General features: G+C 49.6%; 1 long non-coding RNA gene across 1 annotated transcript; it reads left to right on the top strand.

The window, feature by feature from the left end:
- Window positions 1-9279: 9279 nt before the first annotated feature.
- LOC123622182 lies at window positions 9280-18096 on the top strand. Its single transcript, XR_006729430.1, has 3 exons — window positions 9280-11653; window positions 12036-12655; window positions 17068-18096. It is a non-coding gene; the product is annotated as an uncharacterized LOC123622182 (long non-coding RNA).
- Window positions 18097-19962: the final 1866 nt, after the last annotated feature.

The following is a 19962-nucleotide window of genomic DNA, read 5'->3' as shown; positions in this document are numbered from 1 at the left end:
CATTTTCCTTTCCAAACTGCATGTATTTTATTTCTTTTTCTTGCCTTACTGCACTGGCTAAAACCTCCAAGACAATGTTCAGTAGAAGTGGTGAGAGCAGATGTAATTGCCTAATTCCTGATTCAGTTGTTGATCATTAAGTATCATTAAGTATGAGATTAGCTCTAGGTTTTTCATGGATGCCCTTTATGATACAGAGGAACTTCCCTTCAATGCCTATTTTGTTAATAGTTTTAATCACAAATGGATGTTGCCAGAAAAAAAGAAATGGTTGCTGGAAATGCTTTCTCTCTCCACCCCTCATCTATTGAGATGGTCACATGGTTTTTCTTTTTCATTCTTTTATAGGGTGAAGTACATTGATTGATTTTAAAATATTAAATCAACTTTGCATTCTTGAGATAAAGTCAACTTGATCACGATATGTTATACTTTTTTGCAATACATTATAAGTTTCTATTCCCTTAAATTTTGTTAAGAAGTTTTGGACCTAAGTTCATGAGGCGTATTGATCCACACTTTTCTCTTCTTGTAATATCTTTGTCTGGTTTTGGAATCAGGATATTGCTGGCTTCATAAATGAGTTGGAAAGAATATTCTCACTTCACTTTTCTGGAAGAGTGTGAAAAGAATTGTATTATTTCTTTCTTAAATATTTGTTCAAACTCACTAGTGAATTTTGGCACCTGGCATTTTCTTTTTTGGAAGGCTTGAACTGAAAGTTCAATTTCTTTGCGTGTATAGATCTTATCTGTTTCTTCTTGAATAATCTTTGGTAGTTTATGTACTTCAAGAAATTTGTCCATTTAATCTAAGTTGTTTAATTTATCAGCATAAATAAGACATTATCTGATGATATTTTCTTATTATTCTTTTGATTTCTGTAGAGCCTGTGGTGATGTCATTGCTCTACTTTCTGATATTGGTAATCTGTGTCCCTTCCTTCCTTTCTTCTTTTTGCCCTTCTTTCCTTTTCTCTTTTTCTTTCCTGATCAGCCTGGCTATAGGTTTATCAATTGTATTGATCTTTTCAAAGAATTAGCTTATAGCTTCATTGACTTTCTTTACTGTTTTTGTTTTTTTAAATTTCATTGATTTCTACTCTTTATTTCCTTTATTCAGCTTATTTCAGGTTGAATTTGTTCCCCTTCTCTAGTTTTTTGAGGTGGAATCTGAGGTTTTAGACTTTGAGACCTCTCTTTTTTTCTAATATTGGCATTTAGTGCCATAAATTCCCTTCTAGTGAATGTGTTAGTGACACCAATTTATTTTCATTTTTATTTCTAGAGACAGGGTCTTGCTGTGTTTCCCAGGCTAGAGTGAAGTGACTATTCACAGGCATGATCACAGTATTCTGCAACCTAGAACTCCTGGCCTCAAGCGGTCCTCCTGCCTCAGCCTCCCAAGTAGCAGGAGCAATTTTGATAGTTTCAGTTCTGGGTTGAGTCCAGCTGATTTCTTTTCTTCTTCATTTTGCATCACATTTCCTACTTCTTTGCTTGCCTGATGTTCCTTGACTGAAGGTCATTTTAGCTCGTCAGGTGCTGGGTATTTTTGTATTCCTATAACTAACTATTCTTCAGCTTTGTTCTAGTATGAAGTTAAGAACTTAGAAATACTTTGATCCATTTGAGTCTGTTTCTTAAAATTTATTAGATGGGACCAGAGCAGTGTTTAGTCTGTAGCTAATTATTCTCCACTATTTCTTTTATTTCAAAATATTGATGGGGTAGAAATGTTTTTGGTTACACGGATGGCTTTTGTAATGCTTGAGTCCTGGCTATACGTGAGCCTGTCACCCAAACAGTGTTCATTGTACCCAGTAGGTAGGTCTTTGCCCCTTCCCCCGCAACCCGGTTGATTTCCACTGAGTTTTACTTCCCTCTGTGCACATAGGTCCTCATTGGCTAATTCCAGTTTAACAGCAAGTACATGTTTGTTTTTGCATTCTTGTGATACTTCACTTAGGAGAATGTTCTCCAGATCCATCCGGATTGTTGCTAAAGGTATTAACTCATCTTTTTTATGGCTGAGTAGTCCTCCATGGTATACCGAATTTTGTTAATCCAATCATTGAACTGATGGGCACTTGGGTTGATTCCACATCTTTGCAATTGTGAATTGTGCTGCAATGAACATTCTAGTGCAGGTGTCTTTTACTGAGACAAGATCTTTATGAATCTTCTACCGAATGACTTCTGAATTGCAAGGTTTTCAAGTTCAGCTGGTGGAAAACAGCACTATTCCCAGCTTGATAGGAGCACAGAATATTGTCCCCTGGCATCCTTTTTGGTGATTCTTTCCCTGGCCTTAAGTAATTTTCTCACGTGCACGTGCTGATGGTAGTCTGTGGAAAAGTGGAAGGTGGCCCTTTGCAGATCTCTATACCCCTTGATCTCTGGCCACCCCCAACTCCCCTGGGCTCTTCCTGGGTTCCTTTTCTTGCCGCAGTGCCCGGAAGATCTCTCAAGGCAGAAAGTGGGGCAATTGTAGGCTCACCCCATCTTTCAGGCTCACTGTCCTTTGTTGCCTAATGTCCAACGTCTTTGGAAAACTAATTGTTTTGCATCTTTTGTCCACTTAAATAAAACTTCCAAGGGGGAGGATAAATCTGGTTCTTGTTAATACATCTTAGTCGAAAGTTTTAGAATAGTTTTAATTTACCTTTCTCAGATGACAAGGTTGTGCATCTTTTTATACAATTAAGAATCTTTCTTTTTCTGTGAATTGTCTATTCCTCTCTTAGCTCATTTTTCTCTAGGGTTTTTCTTACTCCTTTGGTTTTGGGAAACTCTACGCATATTTATATATTAGGGATAATTTTGTATTATGTACTGTGATTCAAATTCCACATATTTCCCCAGTGTATTGTTTGTCACTTTAATTTTTATGTTTTTTGGTCACAAAAGTGTTTTTAAATTTTTATGTAAAAATATTTTTCCTTATTGCTTCTAAATTATTAAATGTGCTTCTCAAAAAACTAACAACATCAGTAAGTACATTAGGTAGAAACCAAGCAATACAGATAAGCTCTGTAAGCATCCCCTGGGCAAGCGGCACTAAGGTTCTGATATTAATATGATGGGTACACTGTCAATATCGATTTTTTAAGAGAATAATATCTTCGAAATACATTTGCATTGAATATTTGCATATATCTGTGTTTGAAATTGATTGCTAAAGTTGAATATGGTGAACCTTGGCATGTTGAATTCAATTGTTCATCCTTTCAAAGCTCTGGTTGTAGGGAAAGGGTCTAAGGAAGGACATTCCAAGCAAGGAACCCAAGCAGACAGACCAGCGTGTGGAGACGGCAGAGTCTAAACAGGCGTGGACAGGGAAAAGAGGTGCCACCACTTATCTTATCGAGCAACTACTTACTATGTGGTGACACTGCAGAAGAAAGGTGTGTAAGGGAAAGGCTAGAGTGGATATTGCCATGTTTGTGGCTGCCTTGTCTCTGGAACACCCTTCCTGTATTTGAAAAATTTCTCTCCTTGAGACACCTGCTGTGGACCGAATGTGCGTGCCCCCCAATACCTGTGTTAAAGCCCCAGCCCCTAATGGGATGGCGTTTGGAGGTGGGGCCTTGGGAGGTAATCAGGTTTGGATGGGGTCCTGAGAGCGGGCCCGCACGGTGGGCTGAGCGCCCGTGCAGGGGACGGGGGACCTGTCCCCACTCCGTCCGTCAGCGCGCGCACGGCACGGCAAGGCCGCACGAGGACCCAGCCGGCCGCACCCTGATCTCGGCCTTCCGGCCTCCAAGCTGCGAGAAGTAACTGTCGTCTCAGCCACCCAGCCTGCGGCAGTTTGTCACAGCCCGGGCTGACCGAGCTCATTCCTGCCTCCCGACAGGGCCGGCCGATGACTCCCCTTCTCGGCCTCCCTTGGGATGCGGGACGGGCTGGGGACGCCGCTTCCGGATCAGGCGCTCTCGCGATATCTGCTTGGCGGCGAGGACGGGCGGGGCGAGCACGGGACGCAGTTTCCGGTCAGAATCCCGGCGGGGGCCGCTTCCGCCGGGGCGGCGGCCGGGGTTCCGGTCCGTGCGGGGCGCGCGGGGAGCCGAGAGTCCGTGCTCGGGGGCAACGCGGGCCGCGCGGGCGGGGGGACGGGGTCGCCGTGGCCGCCAGAGCGACCCGGGCCTCCTGTGGGCGTGTGTCCAGGGGACCTGTGACCGGTGCCGGGGGCGCCCCGACTGCCGCCGTCGCTCACGGCTCGCCCGCCAGGACACACGTTTGGAGCAGGGAGCTGCGCCGCTGACAAAAAGAAGAGGGAGATGGTAAATACGAAACAATCTGCTTGTTTTCCTAGAGCGCGGACATGAGAGAAAATAAACTGTGTCCCCGCCGCCAACCGTTCCGTTGCTCGTTCGATGGGAGGCGGCGGCGTCCTCCTGCCGGGTGCCGCGCTAAGCGACAGGTAACTGCGAGCTGCAGGAGGAAACCAGGATGTCAGAGCTCTTCAGCGCGTGAGGATGTCGAGGCCAGGAAGACTCCACTTGGTGCAGTTGCATCTGAAGTAGCCCTGTGCACACACTGCCTGGGTGTTGGAAGTCATTGAACAAGAAGCCCAGACATGTTAATTTGATGAAATTAGCAGGAGGTTAATATCCACCACCCCCTCCCAACAAGATCACACATAGATCACAGGAAATTTGTTAGCACTGAGTGACAATACTCTGGGAGAAAGTCCCCAGAAGTGATATTAACCCTTTAGCAGTTATCCCACTGCTATGAGGCAGGTTCTGCTGGACAATGCTTTAAACTTTGAAGGTCATGCAAAAACTCCCAGGCTCCCACCTTTCTGTGGTGCTTCACAGTGTTCAAAGTACATTCATTCATTCATTCGTTCACTCACACACCCAACCAGTAGTTAATGGAGCATCTACTGTGTGGGCCAGGCACCGTTCTAGAATCAGGGACCCCGCAGGGAACACCCCCTGCAAGTTCCCGCCCTTCAGGGAGCTGACATTCACGTAGCACACCCTCACAGCGTCACACAGCAACTTTCTTAGATGAGTGTCCTTTTTCAGACCCATGAGGAGCCTGAAATACTTTTTTTAAACAAGAATTTTACTTATGAGGTGGTCAGATGTTCTAGGAACCCCAATCATCTGGAATTTGTGGGCCATCCAGGCATTGACAAACCCTGAAATCATAGGTCAAAGGGTGCAAACTTGCAGTGATGTGGGATGAGTAAGTCTGGAGATGCAACGTGCAGCAGCAGGACTGCAGTTAAACATACTATATCGAATGCCGCAAACTTGCTAAGACAGTCGATTTTAGGTGTTCTTCTCACACACGAAAGGTAACTGTGACAAGATGGATATGTTACTTTGCTTGATTGTAGTAATCATTTCACTGTGTGTATCAAAACCTCATGCTGTACATATTAGATATAGACAATAATTAAATGAATAAATAAGCAAAAATGAACACCCCCGAGAGCTGAGGGGTGAGCACCCTGCAGAGCCTCACCACTGACTCCGGGGAGAAGCAGGAATCCTCCCCGGCTCCGGTGGCCCCTCGCGGCACCCGCAGAATGTCATTTGTGAAATGCAGCTTCAGTGAATGCCTACCTGGAAACCCCTCGGGCTTTAAACCCCTTGTGTTTGGCGTTGGAAGCCTGCTGTCTGGCCAGTGCCTCCACGTGGTCAGGACTTACACTTTTATTCAATTGCATGAAATGGTAAGAAGTTGCTACCAACGATGGGCCTTAAAAGTGACATAACTTTAAATAGAATGGTTTAGGGCCATTTTTGTGAAGGGTTAATATGTTCTCATTTTTATACCATCAAGAGCATCCATGCATCATATATAAGTTCTGGGGCATATTTTAAAAAAATTCTATATTATTAAAACAGTATTTTTTATTCAAAGAGGTAGGGGGGCATAAGAACTCAGCCACCTGAGGACATCACTGAGTTTTAAGCTCCCAGCTTATTTCGTCTGACAAGCACTTACTGAGCACACACTACGTTTCTAGCACCAGGTTAAGTGAAGATGGTGTTTAAGATATTTTTCAGCCTGAAGGAGCTCACAGTCTAGCCAGGTTCGATCTTTCACAGCATACTGGCATGTGAATCAATAGTGAGCTGCACAAATTCACAGGTGGCAGAGATCACCGTGGGCCACAGAAATAAGGGAAGGCCTCTTTGGGAAGCTGAAAAGTGAATTGAATTATATCGTGACGAATTTCTTGGTGTCTTGGAGGGAAAATCAGTACTTCTTTCTTCATCTCCCAGTTTTGAGGTGGATCAGACATAGGAGTGAGACAGATGGAGATGAGAACACCAGCCGTGAGGGCTGAGCTGGTCCCTGTGCCTGGAGTGTGTGGGGTGCGTGGCCACACGGGCTTCGCCTAGCTTAGCCCTGACTCAGGCAGACTGTGCCGGTCACAGGCGCAGGTTTCTGGGAGGAGGGGTGGGGGGAGCAGCCCCGGCCAGGGAGGAGGCAGAGGGCAGCTGCAGACGGCTCTCGCACCTCCCGCCCTGGGGAGCAGCACGGAAATTCTCTCACCTGTGTGGAAACACTCGAGCGGGGAATGCGTTTCTCCCTGCACAGCTGGTAAACTGTGGCTGGTTTAGATTGAGTTTGGGTTAGAAGTCCGTGACAAAAGCAATGACTCTGCCTGGGGATGCTAACAGCAGCGCCAGCTGCATCAACAGCAGCCACGTCAACAACAGCAGCACGACAGCATTCACAGTAGCGATGACAACGATGGCAGTGACAACATCTCAGCAATGTCCACACAATGGCAACAACAGCAACATCAACAACAGCAGCAGGAACAGCATCAACAATAACAGTATGAGCAGCACCATCCCAGCAGCAACGGCAGCAACACTGTCGTCAACAGCAACTGTCGTCAACAGCAACAGCCAGAGTGGTGGCGGCAATACAGCAGTAACAAAAGCAGGTGCAACACCATGACAGCAATGACAATACACGGTGGCATTTGCACAGTGCTTCACTCAGGTGTAGTGGTGACCATCTGTTACTCATTTAACCCTCACAGGATCTGTCTAAAAAGGTGGCATGAGGAGGCGGTGGATGAAATTGTTAGGGAGGGAGCTCATACCAGAAAGGATTCTCGACTTGAAGGTTAGGATAGGTTTGAAGCGTGAAGTTTATTTTACTCTCCAAGAGAGGAAGGGCTTGGCACGAAAGAAGGAAGACGTGCTGGCCCCGAGGATGAGGGGCTTGGGCTTGTATTGTTGCAGAATGGTAATGGGAGGCGGGTTTTTCCTTTTTTCCTGCCAGGCTGGCTTTATCAGACTTCTGGGAATGTGGTCTGCGAATGTGGCGGAGGGTTGCCCTCCCTTTCTCTCTGCTCAGTACTTTTCAAGTGCAGTAAAACAAACTCTTAAAGACAATAGGTTAAGCCACAGGTGGTTAAGCAAACAAAGGGGCACTGTGTGCAGTGATTTTCCCCTTGTTAGAAATGCCAGCTGGCTTGCTAACAATGCCTTCCTTTCAGAAATTATCCATGGGGTGTCTGTGAATCAGCAAGAAGAGCTCAGCTGTTGAGGTGGACAGGTCTGGGTCCCAATCCTGGGTCCTTATTACCAGAGCAGCCTCCGGCAAGTTCTTCAGCCTCCTGCATTTCAATCTTTAGTCTCTAAATGGGAAAAATAACGCGAATCCTAGATTTGTTGTGAGGACTAAGCGAGGCAGTGCCATGGGGCACTGGCACGTCCCCGTGGGGTCACCTGGGCAGGACGGCGTCCTGTCAAGCCGGACTCAGGAACTGCTGGAGGACGAGCTCTTGTCCCGCCCACCCTCCGTCTTCTCTGGTGCTGCTCGTCTTTCGCAGTCGGAAAAGCTCAGAAGGGTGGGAAAAGACACCCTTTCGTCTCCTGAGCTCGTCATCCACAGCTTTTCACAGATCCTCAGTTCTTTTCTCCCAGGGAAGATCAAAAAGAAAATACACACACACACACACACACACAAACCCTTCACAAACACAAAAACATCAGAGACAACCTTACTTCTTCAAGGCAGAGTCTCAAGAGATTCCTTTCTAAGGGGAAGACAGAGAGAACGGGACTTTTGCCGCCTGGAGCACACGTTTGTTCCCAAGAGAACCGGCACAAAGGCACAGCCCTGGGGCTGGCTGTCCACCTGCCACTAAGTAGGGACACTCTTTCTTTAGGCTCTGGGTCTGAAGGCAGCACAGTGCCTTTGAGAAACTGGGGCACTGGGAATGGGCCACAGGGCATGAGCGTCTATAGAGGATTGTTGCAGAGATGCCCCTACTTTGGCCAACAGAATTTGTCCACGAATACAGGTACTCACCCCTCCTTCAGTGCCTGGCAGGAATTCAATCAGTGGATCGATAGCTCTCCTCCATTAGCTTCACCAAGGCAAGGGCTACATTGTTTGTTTCACTGCTGTATTCATAATTACTGTTCCCCTCCGCAGTGCAGACTGGCCTGCACTGAGCATTGGTGCCCGTGAGTCACTGAGGAAGTGCTCCGAGGGGCACCGGTGAGGGGGCGGGTCAAAGCCCAGGCAAGGGAAGAGGCTCGGTGGGTGTGTGATCTTAGGTGACATCCCAGCTGCATCCTGGTCCTGAGGGGTGTGCTGAAGCAGAGATGGCATCTCAGAGTTTGTGCTGCCCAAGGCAGAGGTGCTCGGCTTTTGTGTTCCCGCACTGGTCAGGCACTGGCTGTGAGCTGCAGGGTGGGAGGGGCAGGGGTGAGCTCTCAGGCTCTTCCAGTGCTCCAGGGAAGGCCCCAGTGCGGGGGCCAGCCCTTAGCAGCCAGGCACTCAGGGGCTGGGCTGCTCAGAGCTGGTAGAAGGGTCTAGAGCAGGTCTGGGCTGGCACCAACAGGATCTGCTGTTTTTCATTAATCCAACATTTGAGTGAGAGAGCAGTGAAAAGAATAGGCTTGCGTTGATTCTGTTCGTGTAAGTTCTGTGATCTGGGTGGAAAGTGACCCTCATTGTGCATTCTAGGAGAGTGAGCATCAGAGACTCTCACACTGGGATTTGGGATCAAAGCCCCAGCTGGACACAAAGCCGTCCAGCTCTGCCTCACTCCAGTGTGTGCAGTCGCTGTGTGTGGAGGTGGCACGGAGGGTAGCAGGCTAGTGTTCCCCGATCTCTGGCACAATTAGCTTTTATAATTATAGGCCGGGCATGGTGGCTCATGCCTGTAATCCCCATGCTGTTGGGAGGCTGAGACGGGAGGATTGCTTGAGGCCAAGAGTATGAGACCAGTCTGAACAACAGAGCGAGACTTCATCTCTACAGAAAAAAAATTGAATTAGCTGGGTGCGGTGGCACACACCTGTGGTCCCAGCTACTCTGGAGGCTGAGGCAGGAGGACTGCTGGAGCCCAGGAGCGAGAGCTTTTATGATGATAACAGCAATGCATGAAGTGAAAAAAATCAGCAGTCCTGAAGTGGCTAAAATATGCTATTCTGGCATATTGGCTACTTAAGTTCAAAGCACTTGAAAAACAGAAGGTACGAGAAGGTCACTCTGAACTTCGTGCTGTTTTTTAAAAAGAAGTTGAAATTGCCATGTGAAAGATGCCATCCCACACTGGAGAAAAAGCAAGATTTTTATCATCAAAGATGAGAAGGTTGAGGCCAAAGGAATTCTGCACAAACAAGCCTTGCTGATGCTGGCCTGTCCTTCCAGGGGATCAACAAGGGACTAAGGGACCAACTCACGAATGCAGGTGGCTGTGTGGGTGAGACTGCGTTTGGCCTCTCAGCCTCCCTCATAAGGGGGACAGTGGGATTTGCATCCAGGAGGGGTTCTGTCCCCCAGTAGGCTTGATGTCAGTCTGCACCAACTGGGACAGACAGACACGGTGGCAGCCCTTGTCCCTCATGTAAGCCCCACCGACACCCACAGTTAGGAGGCTTGTCTTTGTCAGGTGTAACTTTCCAACATCAGTCTTGGATTTCACCCATTTTCCCACGAATACCCTTCTCCGTTGCTTGGCTTTCATTTACTTGTCAGATCTCCTTAGTCTCTTGTAATCTGCAATTTCTTGTTTTTTTCCGCTATCTTTCATGATCTCGATACTTTTGCTGAGTGATGGCCAGGTGTTTTGCAGAATGTTCCTCAGGTGAGGTTTCTCCGATGTTTTCTCGTGGTTCGACTGAGGTTACGAATGTTTTGGAAGCACATGAGCATGCCCAAGTGGCCCTCCCATCAGGTCGTGTGGGCGGGTACACTGGTGGTGGTCCCTTTCATCGCTGGCGTGGGCGGTGTCCGCTGGGTCCCCCTGCCCCACAGTGCTCTTTGCTTTCCTTTTCCGCACTCTCTTTGCTAGGCGTGAGTCTCTAGGCCAGCCCGCACGGCTCCGGGATAACTGCCACGCTTTGCCACCATCCGTCCCCATGGCTATTCCCCGCTGGTGGACGGGCTGTGCCCTTGGCCCAGGTGGGCTGGTGAGTGCGTCCCAGTACGGGACACCGGGGCATGCGGAGCCGGCAGTCTCCCTCTCCAGGTGATTAGTTTTCAGAATTAGAGACCCAGTGAGGGCACTTGTGCAACTCATCACGTCTAGAAAGCCACCCTGTGGTGTGAGAGAATGCCCCCCCCCCCCCCCCCCCGCCGTGGGCTCCAGTTCCTGCCTGTGTGAAAAGGGATTAATGATGCTGACCTTGCAGGAATCTGAGGCCCAAAGGAGACAAACCAAGAGGAGGACGTGGCCCAGGGCCGGGCATGGGGTTGGCTCTTAATAACTGTCAGTTTCCCTTTGCCTAAGCTCTGCTCAAGTCACCCTACAAATGACAGTCTCCACACAGCACAAATGACCATGGGCTAATTGTTTTCTTGGAGTGGGATTTTAAGGCGCGTAGTGAGAAAACGTGCAGTTCCCGTCTCTGCTGTCTCCTGTTTCTTCTCTGGTCAGTGAGAGCCGGGAGAGTCTGTGTGGGGACCATTGTTTACGGAGCCGTGACGTTTTCTCCCAAATCCAATGAGGTCCCAGTGTCCCTTTGTTAAGAGCTGTGTGCTTGGCCAAAATCTGTTTCCCCTCCGCCTTCCTAACAGAAGTTCAGTTCTGGCCGAGTGCGTCTCTCACTCCCGCATCCCGCAGAGATGGCGAGCTCGCCGCCTGCTTCAGAGAGCGGATTGCGGGGGCCTAAACCAACCACAGCAGTCCCAGTCCCAGGCCAGCAGCTGGTGCTGGACGGGCGTGTCACCCAGCTCTGACCAACACGTCGTGAGGGAGAACCTGGGGCCTTCTGGCAAAAGCTCGTCTTCTCTGAGGGAGCCACGGGAAGGCCACTCCCTCCTGCCTGCCCGGAGTGCCCTTGTGCCTGTGCACGACTGTGGCAGCCACCTAGCACCCACGCGGGCCGTCAGCCTGCAGACAATGCCAGCACACCACGGATGCCACTGCAGCAGGGTGGACAAACGTGGGCCCCCGTGGATGTCACCCTGCAGACCATTCTGTGCCAGGAATTTCCCTCCCCTGGACTCGTTATTAAGAGGGACAACATTGTTCTCCTGGAAGGTAGCTGGAGCTGGGATTCCCATTGCTTACAGCAGAAAGCTAACAGGTACACTGGGCCCTTAGAAAAATCTCCTTGTGAACAAGCAAGGAGAGTTTCAGAATACTCCACCGGACTCTTACTAAGATCTCTTTTCCACATGGCTAATGCTTTTATCTGGGAGCTAAAGTAAGTATGTGTGTGTGTGTGTGTAGGGGCAGGATATGGGTGGGGCGGGGGGACATCCTGTCACTAGGAGGAGAAGCAGATGGGAGAAAAATCTCAACGCAAAGCATCTGGAGATGTTACTGCTTTCACAAGAGGGAGGGAGGAGGGGAGAAGATATTTTCACTGGGTGTATATCGCAAGCCGGGTGATAGGGGCTTGAAATATAAGGTTTATTTAATCTGCATGATGGTTCTGTAAGGTATGACTGGAGCTCAGAGATTTCAAGTGACTTGCCCAAGGTAACACAGCCAGGTCACTCTGACTCTAAAGTCCTTCCTCCAGTCCAATCCTCCTACAAGTCCTCCAGAAATACCCTAATTAATCTACTTTTCTACACCGCCAGGGTTACCATCCTGAGACAAACCCCATCATTTTTCTCCGGGCTGCTGCACGATCCGTCCAACTGGTATTCTGCCAATTTCCTCCCTGTCCTCGTGTCCACCTATTGTCTATTACTGGCACGGTAGCCACCCCCCTGGCCCAGCAGTTGGAGGGCATCTCATCACACACACCTAAACTTCGCTGCGATGTCCTGGGACTTCTGCGATCTGGTCCTACTGGGCTCTGCAGCCTCATCTGGACTTTTTACTCCACCCATCGAGCTCCAGCCACCGTGGGGACAGTTCTCGGAAGGACCCGGGGAGATTCCTAACTCGGGGCCTCTGCCCATTTGCTCTTCTTTGCCTGGGATGCATCATCATCCATCATCTCTTTGCGTGGCTGACCCTTCCCAACCTGCTGGTCTTGACAGAGGTGGTGCCCTCCAAGTGTCCCTGCTATTGTGCGGGCTGATGGGCCAGTGCCAAGACCTTAGCAGCACCCAAAGCCCTCCAAGGTACAGGCGGGGTTAATTCTCCCAGAGGTCCAGACACCTCTGTACACCACCATCACATTTTTGTCATGACCTCGAAGAGTGGCAAATTGGTGAGGGTGGGAAATTCTATGGAAGAAGATGTCTAGAAGGTGAGTGAATAAATCCTAGCTTATTTGATTTTGGTCTCTCTGAGAGTAGGGTTCCCTGACAGCTTGGTAATTCACAGAAAGGAGAATTTCTGCACATTTTCCTCTGCCAGGCATGTCTGCATCAACCCTTACCCATTTCTCCCACAATGAAAGAGAAATTTCTCTTCTGATTGGCCAGAACTGGAGCCACTGATGGGCTCACTCTTACCAGTGGGTCAGGCTGCTATGACCAGTGGGTTTGCACCCTTGAGTTTGCTTCCTGGTCCTGGTTCACAGATGGTGCCTTCTTGCCATATCCTCACGTGGTGAAAGGCACAAGGGAGCTCTCTGGGTCTCTGATAAGGGTATTAATTCCATTATGACCAGGTCACCTCCCAGAGGCTCTGTTTCCCAACAGTACCATCCTGGAGGTTAGAATTTCAATATATGAATTTTAGGGGGACACAAATATTCAGGCCATAGCAATGTGTGAAATGAATTCCTATTTAAAAATGCCAGTGAAATCAGCACACAAGGTGGTTGTAGAAATAGATCTTTAGAATTAGGATGATGCAAGGATGGCGGTTTCTGTGCCTGGGGAAGGCTCACATATCAATTTGTCACTGCCCCTGCAGGGTGGAAAGAATCAGAGTGTGCGTGTACTGAGGGGGTAGCCACAAAATGCAGAGACATTTAGAGGAAATTCCATTAATTGTGTCTGTGAGCACCCAGGAAGAAGCAGCTACTTGTCCTTTGTGACAGTTAGTAATCAAACATAGGAGAGGCTGCATCCTGATTTTGTGCTCGAGGATGGGATAGGGAGGAAATGGGATAGAGAGGAAATGGGGTAGGGAGGAAATGGGACAGGGAGGAAATGGGACAGGGAGGAAGTGGGACAGTGAGGAAGTGGGACAGGGAGGAAATGGGGTAGGGAGGAAATGGGACAGGGAGGAAATGGGGTAGGGAGGAAATGGGACAGGGAGGAAATGGGGTAGGGATGAAATGGGACAGGGATGAAATGGGACAGGGAGGCAGTGGGACAGGGAGGAAGTGGGACAGGGAGGAAATGGGGTAGGGAGGAAATGGGACAGGGAGGAAATGGGACAGGGAGGCAGTGGGACAGGGAGGAAGTGGGACAGGGAGGAAGTGGGACAGGGAGGAAATGGGACAGGGAGGAAATGGGGTAGGGAGGAAATGGGGTAGGGAGGAAATGGGACAGGGAGGAAGTGGGACAGGGAGGAAGTGGGATAGGGAGGAAATGGGATAGAGGAAGTGGGACAGGGAGGAAGTGGGACAGGGAGGAAATGGGACAGGGAGGAAGTGGGATAGGGAGGAAGTGGGATAGGGAGGAAATGCGATAAGTGCAAATGGGGCCACAGAAGAGGCACGGTGTACGGAACGAATCCTCAAAGTGGTAGGTGTTCGCTAAATGTGGCCCTTGTTGGGGGCCGAGGTGGGAGTGTCTGCAGCTTCTACATCCACTGAGAACCTGCCTCCAGGCAGCTCCAGGGGAGCAGCAGGGTGCGTAACTGTGGGCCACGCAATGTGGCAAGTGCTGTGGAAATAAAAGTGCATGATGCAGAGACACCATGTGCAGGGCTGCTGGGGGGAGCTGCCGGCACGGGGTGGTGGAAGGCGAGAAGAGAGTGAGTGTCAGTGACACTGGCCGGGAGAGGTTACTGACAAGGCGCCACAGTTTAGAAACCTGGTGAGGGCCAATGGACCTGAGATTCCTCTGTAAATTCTTCCCACGAAAACCCACAAGGCTGAATCGCCAGCCTCTGAAACTCACTGGGTTTTGCAGGAGAGCAAGGCAAACGTGCACTTGCAATCTGCCCACCTAGTGTCCCAGGTGTGCATTCTATGTCAGGGGTCTGCAACTTTTTCTCTAAAGGGACGGATGGGAAATATTTTCAGCTTTGTGGGCCACAGGGTCTCAACACTGCACTTGAAGTGAGAAAACAACTGTAGATGATACAGCAACCAATAGATGTGGCCGGTTTGGCCACAGGCTGAAGTTCTAGATCCTTGCTACTCACAGTGTGGCCCCTGGCCTGTATTGTCAGCATGTCCTGCAGTGCCCGAATTTCAAGCCATAAGGTAAATCCTAACACGATTCTTGCTTGGGCATCTATTGCTTTAATTGGATTATCTTTTCACCAGTGCGGGACTGGGAGTGAGGGCTTGGGGGAGTGGGAAGGGAGAACTCCTTTGGAACTTGACATTCACGGAGACATCGCTCTGAAGCAGGTGGTGGGGATGAGGCACCCCACTGGGGACAGCCCCTGGGAAAGCACTGGGACCCAGAGAGAAAAAAGCCCTGGGGTGTTGCTCCATAGATTATTATTGCTATATAGAGACAGAAATGATTTCAGGAGTTGTGCAAGGCTTTGCCCTGAAGGAATATGTGAGCGTGTTAGTTCATCGCCTCAGGAGGGCGTCTCAGTGGTCAGTGGCAGCTGCATTCCAAGGTGATGCTGCATCTCAAACCTGTGGTTTTCGCCTGTTTTGTATGACAAAGCAGGTTTGCATGGAGCCACGGGATGAGAGCTGATCAAAGAGTGCCTGCCTGGCAGACAGACACCTGCGGCTAAAAGCAGTTAGCCTAAGGGACAGTTCCTGCTTCATTCTTGACTACCCGTGTCCATCCACAATAACTAGATAAAGAAATATGGAGCCACTGTATTTCTGTTTAACATTTCTGCAAAAGTGAGTTTTACCTTAGAACTTAGAAGTTTGTCCTAGAAAGATTTTGTAACTGTTTGCTCACGTAGATAGTTAATTAAGGGATTTACAAAAGCCTTTTGAGAGACTTTTAACCTAAAATGAACTTCCTGTTATTACGTAAATCTGTTACCCCTGGCAACTGATCACTGTGCTCATAAATACTGATGTGAAACTTCACTCGTAGCCTCACAGCTCACAGGAATGCTGGGGGGGTCTCCCGACCCCCCCGCCCCCTTTCATAAATCTATTATCTATAAAACTGTACTTTCGTCTCTGTGTATTCTTTTATTTCTGTATTCTGCTATTTCCTTATCCTTTGCTACGACCCCTGCCTAAGAGACCCGATTTTTTGGTGGGAGCGTAGCTAACTCCCCGCACTGGAGAGTGACAATAGAGTCAGAAAGGAGACAGGAGGGCCCCAGAAGAAAGCTGTCCCTACGCAGAGAGTTTGCTGTGTCTGGCTCACCTTTGTTTCATTCAGTCAAAAACTGTTTACTGCCCCTGTGAGCTGGGCCCAGGAGGATGGGGTGAGGGGACAGATATGAGCAGGACCCAGCCTCTGTGGGAGCCCGGGGGCAAGGATGGTGGCACATGGGCCAGAGAAACACTGTGGTGCCTTTGACAGCAATCAGAGTCACAGCGAGTGTGTGCGAGAGTCCATGGAGGAGATTACACTTGGCTCGGGACGGAGCTGCCATGAGTCCCAGGAGACATCATGGAAGAGGAGGAACTGGACTTGGAGAAATGGGTATTTTAACCTGTTCAGGTGGGAACTTGAAAGCATTTCCGATAGGATGCATGAAGGCGGGGCAGTGGAAAATCAAGAAGTCTGTTATACTGGTTCATGTGCGTGTGGTGTGTGTGTTTAAGCAGTAATTTGAGGAAATTTTAAAGAATGTTTTTCTCTAGGTAGAGACTTTTCTGTATTTTTCCCTAGGGAATGGATCGTCCCCTTGTAAGTATCTGATAATAATAACAATGTAAAGTGTGATCGGGCTGGCAGAGCCTCGAATTGCTAAGTTTGAGTCTATCTGCAGGCAAGGTGAACACATAACTGACTCGGTATCCACACCACCACTGCAAGGTCCGTGTTTCTAATGGCACTCGAGTCTCTTCACTCTAGGAGGAGCGTGGCCCATCCCACCCAGCCCTGAATTAAGAAAAAGTTGTAAGAATTAATGTCCAAGGAATGGTTTATTCTGAACAAGGAATGCTGACTTGAGCAGAGCCAGAAAATCCAGTGTTTCTAGTGCTGCTTCCAGCTCCTGCCCCTAATTCGTGAACTCAGCCCCACAAGACATCTTAGGAGCTGCCAGGGCGACAGTGAGGAGCGAGCAGCCCCGTTATTTCCAGGAGGCGGGGACAAGACGGTGCTGACGGGGAACCGAAGACTAAAGAGTGTGCAGTACAAGTGGACGTAGGTGGGCAACACAATCTAGAAATAGCCTCAGTTTAAAGGAGGGAAACAATGACTATTTCCTTTTTTAAATAAAAATATAACACCTCATTATACATTAAAATGTCTCTTAAGAAATAACAGATGACATTGGCAGCCCCAAGGATTGATGACTTATCAAGTAAAAAGTGAAAAATGGTAGTTGGATGAAAAAATAGAAACACAACTGAACTTCAGCAGGGTATACAGACATCAAAGACTCCAGGAAGAAAAAGTGAAAGAATCCTAAACGTGAGTTTTGCTTCCACAGGAAAGCGACCTGCCGAGTGACTGAAATAACAAAGCGTCTCCAAGCGCCGATGACGACGATGCCACAGACAGAAAGGCTGCCGTTTACAGCGCCGGGTGCGCCGAGCACAGGGTGTCCTCTAACCCTGTGACAGCCCTGCAAGGCTGGTTTCATTCTTCCCGTCTGGAAACAAAACTGAGCAAAGTGACGCTCAGAGCGACCGTGCGCCTTGCTGAGGCCTCTGATCAGCAACCAGCGGGCTGGACTCCGGCCGCGAGCTGATCCCAGCGCCTCAGCTTCACCCGCTGCGCTGCAGTGTTGCCCAGCTCGAGGGCCAGCTGCTCCCTGAACACGTCAGGAAGCAGTCGGCTTTTTGTGGGAGCCCAATTTCCTCCTGGAACAAACTTCCTAAGCGCCCATGCTTCCTAGTTTATAAATAGGGAGGCACCATCAGTGCTGGTTGGGCACCTCCGTAAGGCGGCACTGACAAGCTGATTCTACGCGCCCTTGCCAAGAGAGCAAACCTGGCAGGCTGGCAGACACGGGGAGCTCTGCTGCAGCGCGGGCTTTCGGGGGAGCGCTGAGGACGCTCTGCAGAGTGGCCGACGATCAGTGTCCAGTCTGAGTGGGCAGCTGCATGCCATCCCAGCACTGGGGGCTGGCGGGGGTGGCGACAGTCTTCCGTGAACAAGGGGAGGAGTGAGCCCACAGCACCGAGACCTTAGGGACCAGGCTGGTCTGCACACTGCACCGTCTTAGAAGCCCAGAAAGACTAGTCTAGCAGCAAATGCAAACTGAGACACTTTAGGTTTTGCTCCAGGATTTGGAAGTGGTATTCTCACAGGAGGGGCAAACATATCAGACATTTATTTCACCCTCAGGGCTGCATTTTCCAAAAGTGCCCTCTAACAATCAAAAATGACCCAAACTGCAAAATCGTGATGGTCTACTTGCTTTGGAGGATGGGAGTGCGCTTCAAACATTAAGGTTGTATTCTGCATGTGTAAATAATGTTATAAATACCAAAGGTTTTGCATGTCTGCTACCTAATTGGAGTCTCACAATCCTCTTGTGATTTGAGGTGGGGCAGAGATGTTTAACCCCTTTGGCAGATGCAGAAAACTGAGGCACAGGGAGGGCACGACTTGTCTGAGGTCACACGTTGAATCAGTCAGGGAGCTGGGACCAGAACCCAGGCTCCCCAGCTCCGAGACCAAGGCTTGTTCTGCATCCGATGTTTTCAGGGATGAGACAGGGACAACTGGGCACAGAGAGGCACTGGGAAGACAGGGCAGAGCCTTGTGCAGTCCCACTGGGCAGCTGCAGACAGGGGCTTAGCTGCTGCAGCCGTGGGAGCAGGTGTGGCCAGGGACGTTGTTGTTGTGCCCATCCTGGAGCTTGCCCTGGGCCTGGCCCCCAGCCCGGCCTTCCGAGTCTGAGAGCTGGCTGCCCTGCCCCTGCTGCCTCCGGAGCCTGCAAAAAACACAGACATGTCTGAGTCAGTCGCGGGAGCAGGTTGCAGAGGCCTGTCCAGGAGACACGCTGGCCAGGCAGGGCGACTGGGGAGCCTTCGGCCCAAACCGTGGGTGCCCTGGAGCCAGACGGGCCGGGAGTCAAAGCCTGGCTCAGGTGCACTCGGGTGAGTTACTTAACACACAGAGTCTCAGTTTCTCTGTCTACAAAATATAGATAGTAATTCCTGCCTCATGGCCCCCTGTGCAGTTTCCTTGGGATCATGCATTTATATTGGCTGCGTTCACACAGTCAGAGGAGGTGGTGGGCCCAGGCGTTGTTCACCCAGTACCACGCGTGTTGGATGCCAGCACCGTGCCTGGGCACAGGGGATGCTCCACAAGCAGAACACTCATGTTCTCTGTCCTCAGGGGCCTTACTGTCTAAAGGGGAGATAGGCACTAATCCAGTAATCCCACAAATGAATATCCAAACGGTTAAATACAGACTCACAAAATATCCCGTTGCAAACCGCGTTGAGAGCATGTGATTGTGAACATCGCATTTCCTAGCAGCTTACCACCCGGTCACCTTCCACACGCTGGAAGATATCAGTATCCCTCCGTTTCTAGTCTTGAAGCTCAGGTTCATGCACTATACCACCGCTGCCCTTGCATGTGGATGGTGCAGGCAGGGCATGGGATTGATGCATTTAAAGAGGCAGGGAAGCTTTAGAACAGTGAAGAACCCAGTGCAAACCCTGGCTCTCGACACTGCCTACCTGGGTTATGTTGGTCAACATGCTTTATCTTAATCTGGGCCTCGGTTTTCCTGTATTACACTGGAGCTCATACCATTCACTTTGCAGGAGGTGAAGGGGGTCAGAGAGGATGCGTGAAAAACATCCAGTGCAGGCTGGGAGCAATAACTACGACTAGTTCTACCTTGCCCTGAAAGACACAGGGTTGAGGCTGAACGTACCTGATTTTGCTTAGCACGTTTCTGTCAAACAAAGTGAGGGAGAAGATCTGAAATGAAGGGACACCAGTGGGTAAGGTGCAGGAGGAAGGAAAGCTCGCTGGAATAACGGCCGGCTCCTCTCTGGAGTGATGGCTCCTCCACTATGGCTCTTGCTTAGGCAGAGCTATTTTAAGGAGTGGAGTTAGCTGTTTCAGGTCTCCCCTTCTCTGGGGGAGGGCCACACGTGGAACACAATCACCATGAATACCGGAAACCTAGAGCAGGAACTAAATGAGGTGGGGGCGTGTCCTTGCAACTTACCCCCAGGTTCAGTGTCAGCCAGGAGTCAGAATCAAGAAGGAAATACCCTTCTAGAGGCATCTGCCCATCCACCTGTAGGCCTGCAATGCTAGGATTCTAATCTAACTCTGGGGGACTCCACAGCCTGTGTTATTCCCACTACATCTGCACTCCCACCCGCCCACCCACCGCTGCAGCCACTCA

The sequence above is a fragment of the Lemur catta genome, chromosome 17, assembly GCF_020740605.2.
Source record: "Lemur catta isolate mLemCat1 chromosome 17, mLemCat1.pri, whole genome shotgun sequence".
NCBI classification, from domain to species: Eukaryota; Metazoa; Chordata; class Mammalia; order Primates; family Lemuridae; genus Lemur; species Lemur catta.
This window is presented reverse-complemented; position numbering and strand designations above follow the sequence as displayed.